This window comes from Sceloporus undulatus, chromosome 3, assembly GCF_019175285.1.
Source record: "Sceloporus undulatus isolate JIND9_A2432 ecotype Alabama chromosome 3, SceUnd_v1.1, whole genome shotgun sequence".
NCBI lineage: Eukaryota > Metazoa > Chordata > Lepidosauria > Squamata > Phrynosomatidae > Sceloporus > Sceloporus undulatus.
The window spans coordinates 153,357,340-153,372,641 of NC_056524.1; positions in this window are offsets into that span (position 1 = coordinate 153,357,340).

Below are 15,302 nucleotides of genomic sequence, written 5' to 3' on the forward strand. Positions count from 1 at the left end.
CTAAAGGCACCAGATCCCCTCGGATCTTGGAAGCTAAACAGGGTCAGCTCTGGTTATACTTGGATGGGAGAGTGCCAGGGAATACCAGGTGTGGTAGGCTAGATTTCAGAGCAAGGAACCAGAAAAACCATTTTTGAGTAAGAAAACTCTATGAAATTCATAGGGTTATCATAAGCGGACAGGTGACATGAAGGCATGCATGCACAGACACACACACGTACATGGTGGAATTCAAAGATATAGCCGTGTTAGTCTGTAGATGCCAACTCTGCCCACTGGCCAAGATGCCAACTCTGCCCACACATTTATGCATTTATCATCACAAGTCCTAACGGTATCACCCACAATATTAGAGGGGGCCTTCATGTGCTCATCTTCCAATGTAATCTATGCTATACTGTGTCAGCAATGACCTTCAGCATTCTACATTGGGCAAACAGGCCAGTCCCCATGTCAGAGGATAAATGGATATAAATCAGATATTAGGAATGGGAATATACAAAAACTGATGGCAGAACTTTTCAATCTCCTTCTCTGGGCATTCCATCTCAGACCTCAGAACAGCATCACTGAACAAAAGAACTACGAAGGTAGATTGGAAAGAGGAACAGCAGTATTGGAATTTATCCACAAACTACAGTCCTTCAGCAATGGATTGAACAAAGGCAATGGTTTCCTGACACTATACACACTTCAAAACTATCTGACCCAGTCCTCATGGGGGTGCCCTACATTCATTTATTCCCCTCATCACATGCTAGTCCCATTGCAAAACTGGATCTGCCACTTCATCTCCATGCACAAAGACCAGTTTCCTACGTCTATTTCATTTCCATACACAAAGGATTTGTAATTTGTATTGACATCCTCACATGCCAATAGCATATGTATGTCTGTATCTGGCTTCTGCTTCACCAAATGCATGTGAGGAAGTAGACTGAAGTCTACGGAAAGCTCACACTGCCAACTTCTTTCTTTCAGTTAGTCTCAAAGGTGCTATACACACACACATTTAGCTTTAAACAAATAGATGGTTGGGGCAGAAGTGGAACTTTTGGCACCTCCATCTCAGGTCTGATCCTTTTGAGTAAAGGATTGTAAGCCCAAGGGCAGGGATCCGTCTAACTAAAAAGATTGCATGTACAGCGCTGTGTAAATTTACAGCGCTTCATAAATAAAGGTTAATAATAATAATAATAATAATAAGAAGAAGAAGAAGAAGAAGAAGAAGAAGAAGAAGAAGAAGGATGAGCAACTGGGATGGGTTAAGGAATCTTCCCTGCCCCAGAAATGCCCCCCTCTCCTATGCCACTCAGCCTGTTAAAGGTGCCAACTCACCCAAGAACTGGACAGAATGCCATTCTGGTTTTGACAATGTAATTTTGTTTGAAAGGAGTATTTTTCAATATCAAAATTGAGGAGGGTTATAATAACATATCACCTCTTAACCTTCTCTTCTCCAGACAAAACATCCTTAGCAATTTAAGTCGTTCCTCATAGGGCATGGTTTCCAGGCCCTTCACCATTTTAGTCGCCCACCTTTGGACACGCTCCAGTTTCTCAACATCCTTTTTGAATTGCGGTGCCCAGAACTGGACCAAAGCTGAATACAGTGCTACTATTACTTCCCTTGATCTAGACACTATATTTCTATTGATGCAGCTGAAAATTGCATTGGCCTTTTTAGCTTCCGCATCACACTTAATTCATGTACAACTTGTGGTCTATGTGGACTCCTAGATCCCTTTCACATGTAGTCTCATTCAGCCAGGTGTCTTCCATCCTATATCTATGCATTTCATTTTCCACCCTAAGTGCAGTAACTTACATTTCTCTGTGTTGAATATTTTCTTAGCTTTGTCCCAGCTTTCCAGTGTATTCAGGTCATTTTGAACTTTGACTCTGTTCTCTGGGGTGTTAGCTACTCCTCTTAATTTGGTGTCTTCTGAAAATTTGACAAGTATTCCCCAAGTATTCCCCAAGATGTTGAATAGCACAGAGCCCACGACAGAACCCTGTGGCACCCCACTGGTCACTTCTTTCCAGGATAAAAAGGAGCTATTGTTGAGCACTCTACAGGTTTGGCCAGTCAACCAATTACAAATCCTTGTACCACTTACCTTGTCAAGGCCACATTTTCTTGTTTGCAGTACAGACTGCCAAAAACCTGCCAGCGCCTTTTTTTCCACTGGAGGGAAGCTGCAGCTGCCAAACTGCGCGGCTTCCCTCTGGTGGAAAAAGAACCTGTGAAAAGTGGGTTCTTTTTATGCCACAAGGGCAGCGTAACAAGTGCACCACTGGCACACTCATTACTTAAGCACTGCATGACACAGTGCTTATGTAACAATGGTGGCGCCCATGTATACAGGGTGCCACCATTATTATGACCTCGTCACATGCTAGGGTTGCAGGGCCTGTAGTCACTCTGCCCCAAGGCAACCCTAGCATGTGACGAGGGTGTCACAGAAGGCCCTTATGTACCGGGCCAATGTCATGGGGAACCTTGTCAAAGACTTACTGAAATCAAGATATGCTATATTCACACCATTGCCTTCTTGGGCATGATTGTGACACTTTTGCTATGATCATAGCTCCCTCCTAAACTTACTTTATTGGGCATCAGCTACATGAGAAGACAATCCATTCTACTAGTGATTAGTGTACAGACAAATGATGTTTCCATTCTACTAGTGATTAGTGTACAGACAAATGAAGTTTGGGAAATCAGGCTAGGAGATCTTACTTTGTTATCTAAGTAGCTGATTCTGCCCATTCTTTTCAAATCTAGAATTGAGATTGGCAAAATAATTGGACAATTTCAAAACTTTCTGTGGATTTGAATAGCCCTAACAAGAGATGGCAGGAGACGTGAGAAATGAAGATTTTAGAATGCAGTCGAAGAAATGTACGCTTGCTAAATAAAAAATATGACTGCTTCAACTTATTCTAACTGACACTGGAGGGCAGTATGATCATAGCAGTAAAGGAAGCAACAACTGCCTGTTGCAGTCCTTGCTCACACATGAAGTCATGTTATAGAAGACAGGTTCCACCTGTGATCCAGTAATATAAAAATATCCTCTCACATAACATTAAAAGTAAAGGAAGGGTGTCTTCTAGCTTTGTTTTCTGCTAGATTGAGTGTTTCAGAGTTTCACTCCCCATCAAAACAGGCCAATTTAGCAAAAACAGAAAATATATACTTGGCACCTGGCAGTGCAGAGAGATTTTTCCGATTTGAGAAGCATTATTGCTGACCTAGCTTCTGATAAAGACAGTCTGGCTTCACTCTTTTAACTGGTAAAATTGCCATTAATGGCCGTGGCACCTTGAACTGTATGTTTTGCTTCAGTGAAAGAAGAATCTGCTAATAAGGCTGTTCCTATTGTTTCATTAATGTGAACAGAAGGTGCACATCTGGAAAAATAATCCTTTCAGGTTTGGACCTAAGAGTCCTTACTTAGTTAACAGCTGGGTTTTGCAACAGGAGATGCAGTAGAGCATACAACTGAATTAGATGAATTCATTGTCTGACTTACAATAAGGCAGTTTCATATCAGGCTCTACAATCTTTAGTGCCTTACTATCTTGGAGCTTTTAAAGAAGTATGATGCTATATCTGAAAATGGTCATCTGAGGGCACCATAGAGTTGTGCTATTGTAACTGATCTTTCCTGCATTCACATGGATTCAAGTAAGCAAAGAGAATTGTGGTACTGCAACATATGTTAGACAAATCATTCTGAAACTACTGTACTGTATATACTCAATTATAAGTCAACCTTACATTTAAGTTGAGGTCAGGTTTTTTGGGGCCAAAATTATGGATTTTGCCATGACCCATGGATAGATCAAGAGTAAAACTTGGAAGCGGCTTTAGTGTGTGTATGTGTGCATATAGCAAGAGAGACTCTCATTGAGACGTTTTGCTTCGTCGTTTCAGCTTTCGTTTTAGCTGGACGCATGAGGAGAAGAGGGACTCTTTAACAAACAGAAATATTGATCAGTCACCTAGGACTCTTTCTTCTTGGCTCCAGGGAGAAATAAACTCATCTCAGCACTGCATGGGGAAATCTGAAAGAGCTGCTATTATATTGCCATACTGACCTGTAAATAAGTTGATCTGGGATTTTGGGGTCAATTTTTAAGCATGAAGTTTTAGACTTATAGATGAGTATATATGATAATTCTTGTGATAGAATCTTTTTTTAAAAAAAGGGCTATTGGATTTTAAAAACGTAAATGCAAAAAGAGAAAAGAAGAGGAAGTAGGGTAAAGACATAGAATAAGACTTGGGATTGTGTGTGTGAGAGAGACAGAGATTGATTGATTGATTGATTGATTGATTATACTGTCTTTGAATTGATGTCTATAAAATATGTATTCATGTTGACAAGCTGGAACATGTCCAGGGGAGAATGACCAAAATGGCAAAAGGTCTGGAAACCATATGAGGAAGACTTAGGGAGCTAGATATGTTTATCATAGAGACGAGAAGATTAATGTTTAAATATTTGAAAGGATGTCATATTGAAGATGGAGCAAGTGTGATTTCTGGTCCTCCAAAGAACAAGACTCAGAGTTGCATATTCAAATTACAGGAAAATCAGTTCTGCCTCAACATTAGGAAAAACATCCTGACTGGAAGAGTGGAATATGCTGCCTTGTAGTGTGTTGGAATGTTTTTAAAGAGGGGCAGGGGCTGTGCCAGTCCCACTGGGTGTACTACCCACACACTTGCCCAGCAGCCAAACTGGACTCTAAATGGCCCTCTGGAGGCCATAGCAGTCTACCCCTCTCCAGTGCTCCCTGCACCAAGTGTTCCAACCCCAAGGATGCCACTGCTCCCTGGTGTGTGGTGTTGTTTGCCTTCAAGTTGTTTCTGAGTTATGGTGACCCTATGGCAAATCTTTCACAGGGTTTTCTTAGCAAGTTTCTTCAGAGGGGGTTTGCTCTATTTATCTTATTAATATCTTTTTTTGGACAAATGTTGCTCTGTGTAGGGCATGTTGTCTCTATTTGCTTTCAAAACACAGACCATATAAGTAGCAGCCTTTTGTAACCTGGATTCTTTTCTGTCACTTTTTTTAAACACACTGAATTTTGCAAGCTTCATGTTGTGATGATACTATGGGTAACCCCTTTTCCTGTGGGAGCTGAAGCAATTGTGTACAAGGTATTGATGAATTGAAGGCTTTTAATGCTGTGCCTACTGTGTGTTGAAAACACCTTTATATCTCCTGCTGACCTTGCTACATCTGTCATCTGCAGATGTTGCACTTTGAGCAACAGAAGCTTATTCGGGCTTCTTTGTTAAGGCCAGGCCTTTATAAGACCTTAGAAGATTGTGGCTTTCACAGATATCTTTAATTTTTTTTTTCTTAAAAAATCACACTATTTGACTCAATCCAATGTCAACCCTATCTAGAGCAGAACTCTTCAAACCAATGGGTCTTTTGGTAGTTGTTACAAATATAATTGAATTCAGTGGTTCTACTCTAAGTAAGTCAAAGGTTTTGAAGAAGCTCAGGTAGAAACATTGAGGAATATTGTTTTTTTGTGTATTTTGGGCTCTGTGGCCATGTTCTAACAGAGTTTATTCCTGACATTTCCCCAGCATCTATGACTGGCATCTTCAGAGAATGCTGACCTAGAAGAGAGTGGGTATATATATATATATATATATATACATATACACACACACACACACACACACACACACACTGTGTGAACCCACTCTCTTCTAGGTCAGCATTTTCTGAAGATATCAGGCACAGATGCTGGCGAAACCTCAGGAATAATCTCTTATAGAACATGGCCACATAGACTGAAAAACCCACAAAAAATATGGATGCCGCCCATGAAAGCATTTGACTTCACAATGAGGAATATTGGCCACTTATAACTGGCTTGCAGCAATCATCTCAATTGTATTGTTGTCTGAAACCTTTGGAGCAGACCTTTGGTTTCCATTTGCTGTTTCTGTTTGGCCTGTGCTCACTTAAAAGCTACTTGCCCACATTAGGGCATTCAGCCTCGATACATACACTGGGATAAGCATCTGCTACATATTCAGATGCTACTTTGTCATTATATTAACCTGAAGTAGTATTTGTTGTTTGTTATTGTGTGCCTTCAAGTCATTTCTGAGTAATGGTGATCATAAGGCCATAATGGGGTTTTTTTGGCAAGATTTTTTCAGGGAAGGTTTGACATTGGCTTTCCCCTGAGCCTGAGAAGGCTTTAAGGTGCTCCATGACCAAGCTGGGAATCGAACCATGCTCCCCAGAGTCATAATCCAACACTCAGACTACTATGCCACACTACAACACCTAAAAACATCACCCTCAAATTCAGGAGTTTATTCACTTGCTCTTCTTCTAATGTGAGATTTGTCAACATGGACCTCTTTAGGGCTATAATGGGACAAAATGGGGCAGTTCAGGACATAGTTTTGCTGAAAAACAGAAGAGTGAATTGTATAAAAAATATTTTTGAAAACAATAACAAACATATAACAAATAACAAAACCAATTGTTTGTATATTTACACTCGATTGCAGTCTTTGTTGTTATTTCGTTATATTGTCAATACAGTGTCAATGTACTACCATAAACGACTGTAAAAAATTCTGGAAATAAGAGTAGGAAAGAAGTATAATTTAAGTAGCCAAAGTAGATCTTAAACAATATGATTAATGACTGGAGAGACAATACTGGGATCAGACTAACTGGATCAGAAGTAGGTAATACAGTATTAAAAAAAAATAATGTCATACAAAGCCAGATGAATGAAGGGAAGTACAGAAACAGGATATTTTTAAAGACAAAAAGTAAGGGAATGCTTTTGTTGTGGCAGATTTGGTGGTTGGGTTGGGAGATGCACACAATGAAACAGTATAAAAATGGCCCCAAATTCCTTTCCAGTAAAAATTACAATGATCAATATGTTAATAACACATTGTTTTTTTTATTGTCACCTACTGGTAGCAAGGACTGATTAATGATGCAAAATTTATGCGAATAACACTAATGATTACTTGTTAGCATTCTTTTGAATAGCATGCTGAGCTTTGTACATCATAGTAATAAAGTTATGGGCTTGAACCAGTTGAAGAATAATCCTTTCCTGACTGGGAACTGTTGTACAAAGGTTGGATCCAAAGTCTCAACCACTCTCCACTTTAACATCCTTTAAAAGGCAACCATAGCATATACTTTTGTGTCATGGGTAGTTCCTCAAAGAGTAACAAATTGTTGGACTTCATAAAGATTATCTATCTATCTATCTATCTATCTATCTATCTATCTATCTATCTATCTATCTAATCTATATAAAAGCTGGGGTTGTACTGGTGGCCATATTCTCTTGGGGGAGTGTTTTTGATCCACTTGGAGTTGCATGCTGGTGGTGGGCACCACAAAGGTTGCATACTCACTATGGAAATAATCCAGGTTGACACTGCTTTAACTGCAATGGCTCAGTGATATGGAATTTTGGGAACTGTAGTTTTATGACAAATTTAGCTTTCCCTGTCAGAGAGCACTGGTACCACAAAAAACGCCAGTTCCCAGAATTCTATAGTATTGAGTCTTGGAAGTTGGGGGCAGGTTACAAACCGCCCGTTTGGGGCGGTCTGCACCCGCCCCTTTCCCCGGTGTATTGGGGCCTCAGGGGCTAGACCGGCAGCCAATGAGGCCCCGATCCACCGCTTTCTGGGCTGCAGGGAAGCGGCAAAAGGCCGCTTCCCCGCAGCCTGGAAAGGGGTGTCCTTGGAGCTTCAAGCCTCAAGGATACCCCGCGGCAGCGGGGAGGAGGAGAAAGGGGCCGCTTGGCCCCTTTCTACTTTGTGTCGCTGGGCGCAGCTGTGTGAAGTCTGCGCCCAGCGGCGCAAACCGAAATGGAGCTCCTTCCTGCTCCACGCTAAGGGCGCACTAAGCACCCTGGCGCGGAGCGACAACGTCACGTCCGTGCCGCCCCGTGATGTCATCATGGTGGCGGCCGTGTGGAACAGCCGCCACCATTTTGTGCATGCGGAGTGCGCACTAGGGTTAGGGGGGTGCGGAAGCACCGCCTCTTCCTAACCCTAGTACGCGCTCCGCGCGTACTATATGGCCCATCTGTAATGGGCCAAAGTGTGGTCAACCAGGATTATGTCTGCAGTGGGGATGCAACCAGAAGTTAATTCCTTCTTGCCAAGTAAGAGGCTGTGCAGACTGCCCCTAAGAGGCAGTCTGCAGCTGCCTCCAGCTGTACCAGATCAGGGCCACAGCAACCACATGGTGTGGCCTCGTTCTGGCCTTTCCAGAGTGCAAAAAGGAGCCTGGAAAGGGTGTGATAGTTGCAGTGCCACAGCTTTGAGGTACTCCTTTGGCGCTGCGTCATATGGACACAGTGCCAGAGGAGTGCTGTGATGCCACACACCATGTGGACCTGTGCATGGCAGTCACCCTGCCCTGGGGGCGGGATGTGCATCATGTGGGCGCCATGTCCCAATGCCCACCCCCAGGCTGGCCTTAATGGCTAGTTTGCACATCCCCTCGATTGTCTGAGGAGGGGTAGTTTGCTCTTGCCAGAACTCTGAGCTGATTATTGAGTTGGGTTTTGAAACCGGACAGTAGACTGCATAACGTTAGGATAGGAACTACAGGACACCTTAGGGCTGTGCATGTTGCCCATCTCTGGTTTACATGGTAAACTTCCCCAGCCATTAGACTATTAGATCTGTGCAATATTGTAATCTCCATGTAACCTTTCACATCCTTTCCAGTCAATGCTGTTATTATTTTATGGGCACACACACAAAAAACCAGCCTTAATTTTTGTGTTCTGCAACTGTGTATTAAAGACTCAGCTTCTTTTCATTATTATAGAATCATAGAATCAGAGATGGAAGAGACCACAATGGCCATCCAGTCCATGAAAGGACAAGGTGCTTGCAAAATTTATGAGCCCCTCCATGGTCTCCATATCAAGTGTAAGTATACTGTACTTGATAAATTTGCATCTCTACATATAAATTAGCAAATGCAGTTTTTCTTCCGTTCTGTGCATTGTTTTGTCTTTTTATTTTTTGTTAAATTGATGTTTAAGTGGCCACACTAGCCATAGTCCAAACTTCCACCTTGTGTCTGATTTTGCTTGCTTTCTGTTGGACATTTGGCTTTTCGTGTCCTGCATATATTCTAACTGTTAGATGTTAAAATGTACAATTTTCAAACTGCTGTAATGATGCAAAAAGCCGGTTTGAATTTGTACCAAATTTCATCACCTCGTCAATATGAGCATAGCATGTTAGGAGTAGATTTAGAAATCCCCTAATAAAAGAGATATCATTTTTAGATATTGGAGTGGGGTGTCTTAGACTACATGTTTATCAAATTTCTCGCTCTTGGCTCATGGGAAAATACCTTCAAAACATCAGTAAATTCCTTGGTTTGAATGCGATTGACAAAAAGAAATCAAATAGATTCTCAAGGAGTGTATAGCGAGATGTCTTCCAGGAGGGGATGCTATCATGCTGCAGCATGAAATTTCTGCTGCTAATTTACCCAAAGGGAGGATGTATTCTTTTGGGGGGAAAGAGCTTAATGGGGAAGAAAAAATAACAGACTCTACCAATCCATAATGAAATATTTTGCCAATTGAAAACTATTTTCCTTTTATTTTTTAAAATTGCTATTAAAGAGTTTAATTTGTTCATCCACACCCCACACACCCTGGCAGGAGATTGATGGGAATTTTGTTTACATTTAGAAGAGCGTCGCCAAGAGTACTTCACATATGAAGTACATTTCAGCCCTTTGGGGAATGGGAGTGCTATTGAAACTGTGCCGCAGTCCCTAAAGGAAAACATACTTCATTTGTAATGAATGTTATATCTGCAGAAACTAATGGCACAACCTCCTAGTCGGTTTATGTGAAATAAAGCAGGCCATATGCTGCTGCTTTCAGAGTTTGGTTTTTAAAAAACCCCTGAATGTTGTTTAATGAATATTCACGCCCATTTGCTCAAACGTTGTGTATTCGTATGTGGCTTTCTCCCTTCTCTTTCCCTGCCATCCCTATCAGATTTCCTTGTCCTCTTTACCTAGAGGATTAAGCCATTAGAAGCAGAGTGTTTGGGGAGGGGGGAGGAAACAAAGAAACAAATGAGGCATCTGTTTTCTAGCTGAAACTTGGGATATTAAAATACTAAAACAGATGAGAGAGTACATAAAGGCATTCAGTGAGAGGCTTGTGTGTTCTCTCTCTTTCTTTTTGGTTTCTGGTTTGTTTTGATTTGTAATTAAGACTGAGAAGGATTTTTGACATGCAGAACACCATTTATAGAAGAGCAACATTTATTGGTGCTATTACAGCAGCCTCAATTTGCTGCTGTGGCAAAAATTATAGATTTGCTAATCCCTTTTAGATGTGCTGCTGGGTTTTCAAATCCATTTTGAATTCATTATTGTGACAAATTTTTCCTTGCTGCTGACAAGGAGATCTATACGGATCTCCCGTCATAAGACAAAGGGGGGGAAAGGAGGATGGAAGGAAAGATATTCCCCCCCAAAGGTGATAAACAAGGGAGGTAAACCAAAATGCAAACAATAAAATGGACACTAAAGACTTTATCACCAAGGTTTGAAAAGAGGAATTTGAGCAGGATAGTAGCATCTATGGCTGTACCTTGTAATATGACATTGGGTCTCTCCAGTAGCTGGAATGTAGACCATCTATTGCTTGAACAGTCCTTTTCATTGACAGACAAAACCCATTAATGCCTTCAATTTTGGCTGCTTTTCGAATCATGTGCGATAGATTCCTCCCAAAGCTGCTCCAATATGCAGGCAGTCAAGTGATATGAATGGGTGTGATTATGCTTCTCTCTCCTCCTCACTATTTTCAAACAGGCTGTCCCCCCATTTCTTTTCTTTTCTTTATTTCTATTTAACCAATTGTCATGATGATATAACTGCTAAAATAAATAAAAATAATACAGACTGAAAGGCATGCTGGGAAGAGGTAGGACAGGGAGGTGGGCTCTGAATGCTGGAGTGTGGAACGCAGAGACTGGGACAGAAGCAGCACATTGCATTGGTGATTTGGAATAACTATGTAGCTGTGACTGTCCCCAACCCAGTATATTTTCATCTCCTAGAATAATGTGTTTGTGGTGCTTTGCAGGCCTGGTGTGATAAAGTCCTTAATCAGCAATAGCTTCTTAAGTTATTAATAGAAAGATGTACCAAGAACGGGGACTGTAATGGAAACGTTATTGAGAATAAAAATTAAAGCTGGGCCCAGGTACATCCAGGAGCAGTTTGTTTTGTTCTTCCCTCCCCTGAACATTCTTTTACTTCCTTTCCATTTATCATGCTATATCTTTCCTATTTTATAAATAATTTTATCACATACACACCTTCCTCTCAAATGCCAACCAATAATCCACAGGTTGGAAGTAACCACTGTATATACTCATGTATAAGTCTAAAAATTTTAGCCAAAAATTGACCCAAAAAACCTGACTTGACTTCTCCATGGGTCAATATAGGTACTATAAGTACTGTACTTCAACATGTATTTTAAAAAAGGAACCATCCCTTGGTGAAAGTCAAAAATATAACCTGTTCTGAAATCATTGGTCCTCTATTTTTTCATTCATCCAGCTTTTATTTTGAGCACATATAGTTATGCCTGCTAGAATTTTGTAATTTCTTTGGCATTGTTTTCCTTTGCATTATCCTTTATATCCTTTGCTACATACCCTTAGATTTTACCCTCGACTTATTCATCGGTCATGTCAAAATCAATATTTTTGACCCCAAAACTTGCCCAAGACTTATACATGATGTCAACTTATAGTTGGGTATAAACAGTAATTTGTTATTGTGCACCCTCAAGTCATTGCCACTTTATGGCAACCCTAAGGCAACCCTATTACAGGGGTTTCTTGGCAATATTGATTCAGAGAGGAGGTGTGCCTTCCCTTGAGGCTGAGAGAGTGTGAGTTGCCCAAGGTCACCCAGTGGGCTTCTATGGCCGAGATGAGAATTCAGCCCTGGTCTCCAGAGTCATAGTGCAACACTCAAACCACTACATCACCCAATTATAAATAACTAATAATTTGTAGTTGATCCCTTTCTCCTGCAACTATGGCCTGTTACAGACTGCCAAAATAAAGCTGCTTCGGGTCTCTTTGGAGGTATGCTATTTAAATGATGCATGAGTTCTAAGAGTCCAGAGGTTGCACCAAAGCCACACTCAATTCCTAAGCACTGGAGTTCAGCTTTGGTACAGCTTCCGGATTCTTAGGATGCATGCATCATTTAAACAGCATACTTCCAAAGAGACTCGAAGCAGCTTTATTTTGGCAGTCTGTAACAGGCCAAAGACACAACTTTCCTACATAACAATTAGGGATGACCTCACTCCTTTTGTGAAGTAATGTTGTAAGAATGTGGCCTCAGCAAATGGCAGAGGAGGAATATTACATGGGTCAGGCTGGTGACCCAGCAGTATAAAATTACTACATGGAAGGAAGGTCAGTCAAGGATCAGAGTTCTTTAGCTGTATTTCTAGCAGATTCCACCTTTCCATTACACTGTAGGTATGCTGGAAAGGAAGCATGATGTTCAAACTCCTATTTGTTAGCAAATGAACAAAAGTCCTCAGCTGTAAACTGGGGGGGGGGGGCCTCATTTCCTGAAAATACTCTGTTGGAGATAAAATAAGACTTGATTTTACTGGTGACTCCTTTGTTGTTTGCATCTCAGAGCATATTAGCATTCTATAAACTGGCGCAATGATAAACCATAACCAGATTCTGCTTCTCCCTATAAATAAAGAAATAAATTCCAAACCTTTCCCATGGTCTGATGGTTACCTTGTGTGGTAGATGTCTCTTTCAGATATGCATTATGGCATTTTTGGGAAATAGCATATCCTTCTATCATGGACGGACTACCTCTCTGGCTCTAAAATGTGCTCTTAGGGACCATGTATGGTGCTTGTACTTTGTGATGATTTCCTTATGGAAGGAAGTGAGAAAAATTTCTGTCTGTCATCAGAATACAATTCCATCCAGTATACTAAACTCATATTTAATTAGGAAATATGGCTCCACTTCTGGTGGATCATTTATTTTGTCCTTGGACCATCTTTTCAGAATTGCTTCCTTGACTGCCTGTAGCTATTTTTGTTTTGTTTTTTACACAGTGGCCCTCTTAATTTCATGGAGCTTGGTTGCTGAAATTGGGAGTCATTGCAACATGTTGATGGATTCAGTGCCTGGGTCCATTTTCCAGATCTGCAGTTGTTGGATGTATAACCTGTGTAGCAGCTATCTGTTAACCCCAATAACTAACTTGGACAATGTTTGATCTCTAAGTCATAATGGTATGGTATATAAGCATGCACTGTAATCTCTTTCAGGACCTGAAATGCTTTTAATTATTATTTCTCTCAAGTAGTTTATGTCTTCAGAACAATTATTGCCTGACCATTGCTACACTGATGGAATTGCTGCACTCCAAAAGCCATGGCTAGTTGCTGGATAAGGCCTTGTTTAGTCTCTTGTATCATTTTGTTTGCATAAGCAAGCGGCTGTCCCAAGATCCTTCTCAGATGAATTACATTGTGGTGCTAGTTGTTGTTGATAAAACTTCAGTATTAGAATACTCAAAATTATTTGTTTTACCAAACTGAAAGCTTGATGTTCATTCCTGCTGAATGTCCTGCTTTGTAGTTTGTTGCTTGGGTTCTGCAACTATCACTGACTGATGGCAGATCTAGAAAATTACTAATTGCAGTGAGGTATAGCAACGTTCCTGGTTCTATAGCTGAGCCTATCTCAAGTTGCAGTACACCTGACAGGCTCTCTTTCACCTCTTAAAGCATCCAAACATGATTTTAAAATTCACTGCATTGTCCATGAGAAACTACATCTTACTTCTTGAACTGTAGCCACAACATTCTAATCCTAAAACTTGATCAGATGCATGCTCCTGAACATCAATGCATCTGGCAGTGGTCTACCTTCCACAACTATAAAAGGCAGCTAGGTATCAACCTCAAATGTAGGGTTCTTTATTACAATTCTATTATATTGTGAGCTGCCTTGGCTCCCTTTTTTGGGAGAAAGGTGATAAATAAATAAATAAATAAATAAATAAATAAATAAAGTCACATTTCACTATTGACATTATTGTGCTTACTTGCTAATTAGCTTACTTGCTGTTCACCGCTATGATGTTTGGAATAGCGGTATATAAATAAAACAAATTATTAAAACAAATTATATGTCATGGACATGCATGTTTAGTTGTCTGGGATCACATACAGGGATGTAGTCAAGGAGGGGGGGTGTCCGTGGGGTCCGGACCCCCCCTTCAGTTAGATATAATGAATGGTGTGTGCCGCTGCACCGCCACACCCAAGCCCCATTATAATGGTGGCAATTAGTCTGGACCTCCCCTTGTCAAAATCCTGGCTACGTCCCTGTTACATAGAAGGAGGCCTCACTGTCATGCTGGAAACAAGGAAACATCCCATCGTGTCAGCAATGTTCCACAAACTGAAGCTTTCATGGTGATCCTTTTCTTCTGTCTTACAATAGCCTGCAAGAGATCCAGCATGGTGTAGTGGTTTGAGTTAGATAAGATTTCCAGCCTGGCCATCAACCACTGGTGGTGACTGTTGGCAAGTCACATGCTTTCAGCCTCAGGAGAAGGCAAAGGCAAACTGAACAAATCTTGCTGCAAAGAATACAGAAACAACTTGAAGGTGCACAACAGCAGCAGCAGCAGCAACAGCAGCAGCAGCAGCAGCAACAACCAATAGTCTGCACTTTTTTGGGGGTGGGTGGGTTGGTGTTTTTTTTTCTGGCCTGAATACAGCTTGCCAGAACCTATATTTATATATCCCATCTTTCCCCAGTACTACTTACAACAGTATTGATGGTGGTTCCCATGTGGTTTTCTCTCCAGGTTCTGGCCTGCATAGCTACCTTCAGCAAGATGTGGATACATCACATGCCTTCCCACCACACTCTGGACTAGAATGATTTGATTTTTTAGATTGAATACTTCTCACATTCTACCTGATTTACATTACCACAATTAACAGCTATAAATAAACAGTACACACTCCTAGGATCTCTTATGAACTGGGACTAATAAGCCAAACCAGTATGTAACTTAGGGCTTCCACAACCATGAAGATGAAGAATGCAAACAATCTCTTTTTACTCATTTTGGGTAATTAAACAAGGTAACTATTTTTGACCAAAAAAAAATCTTAGCAAACAGTGTTGTTTA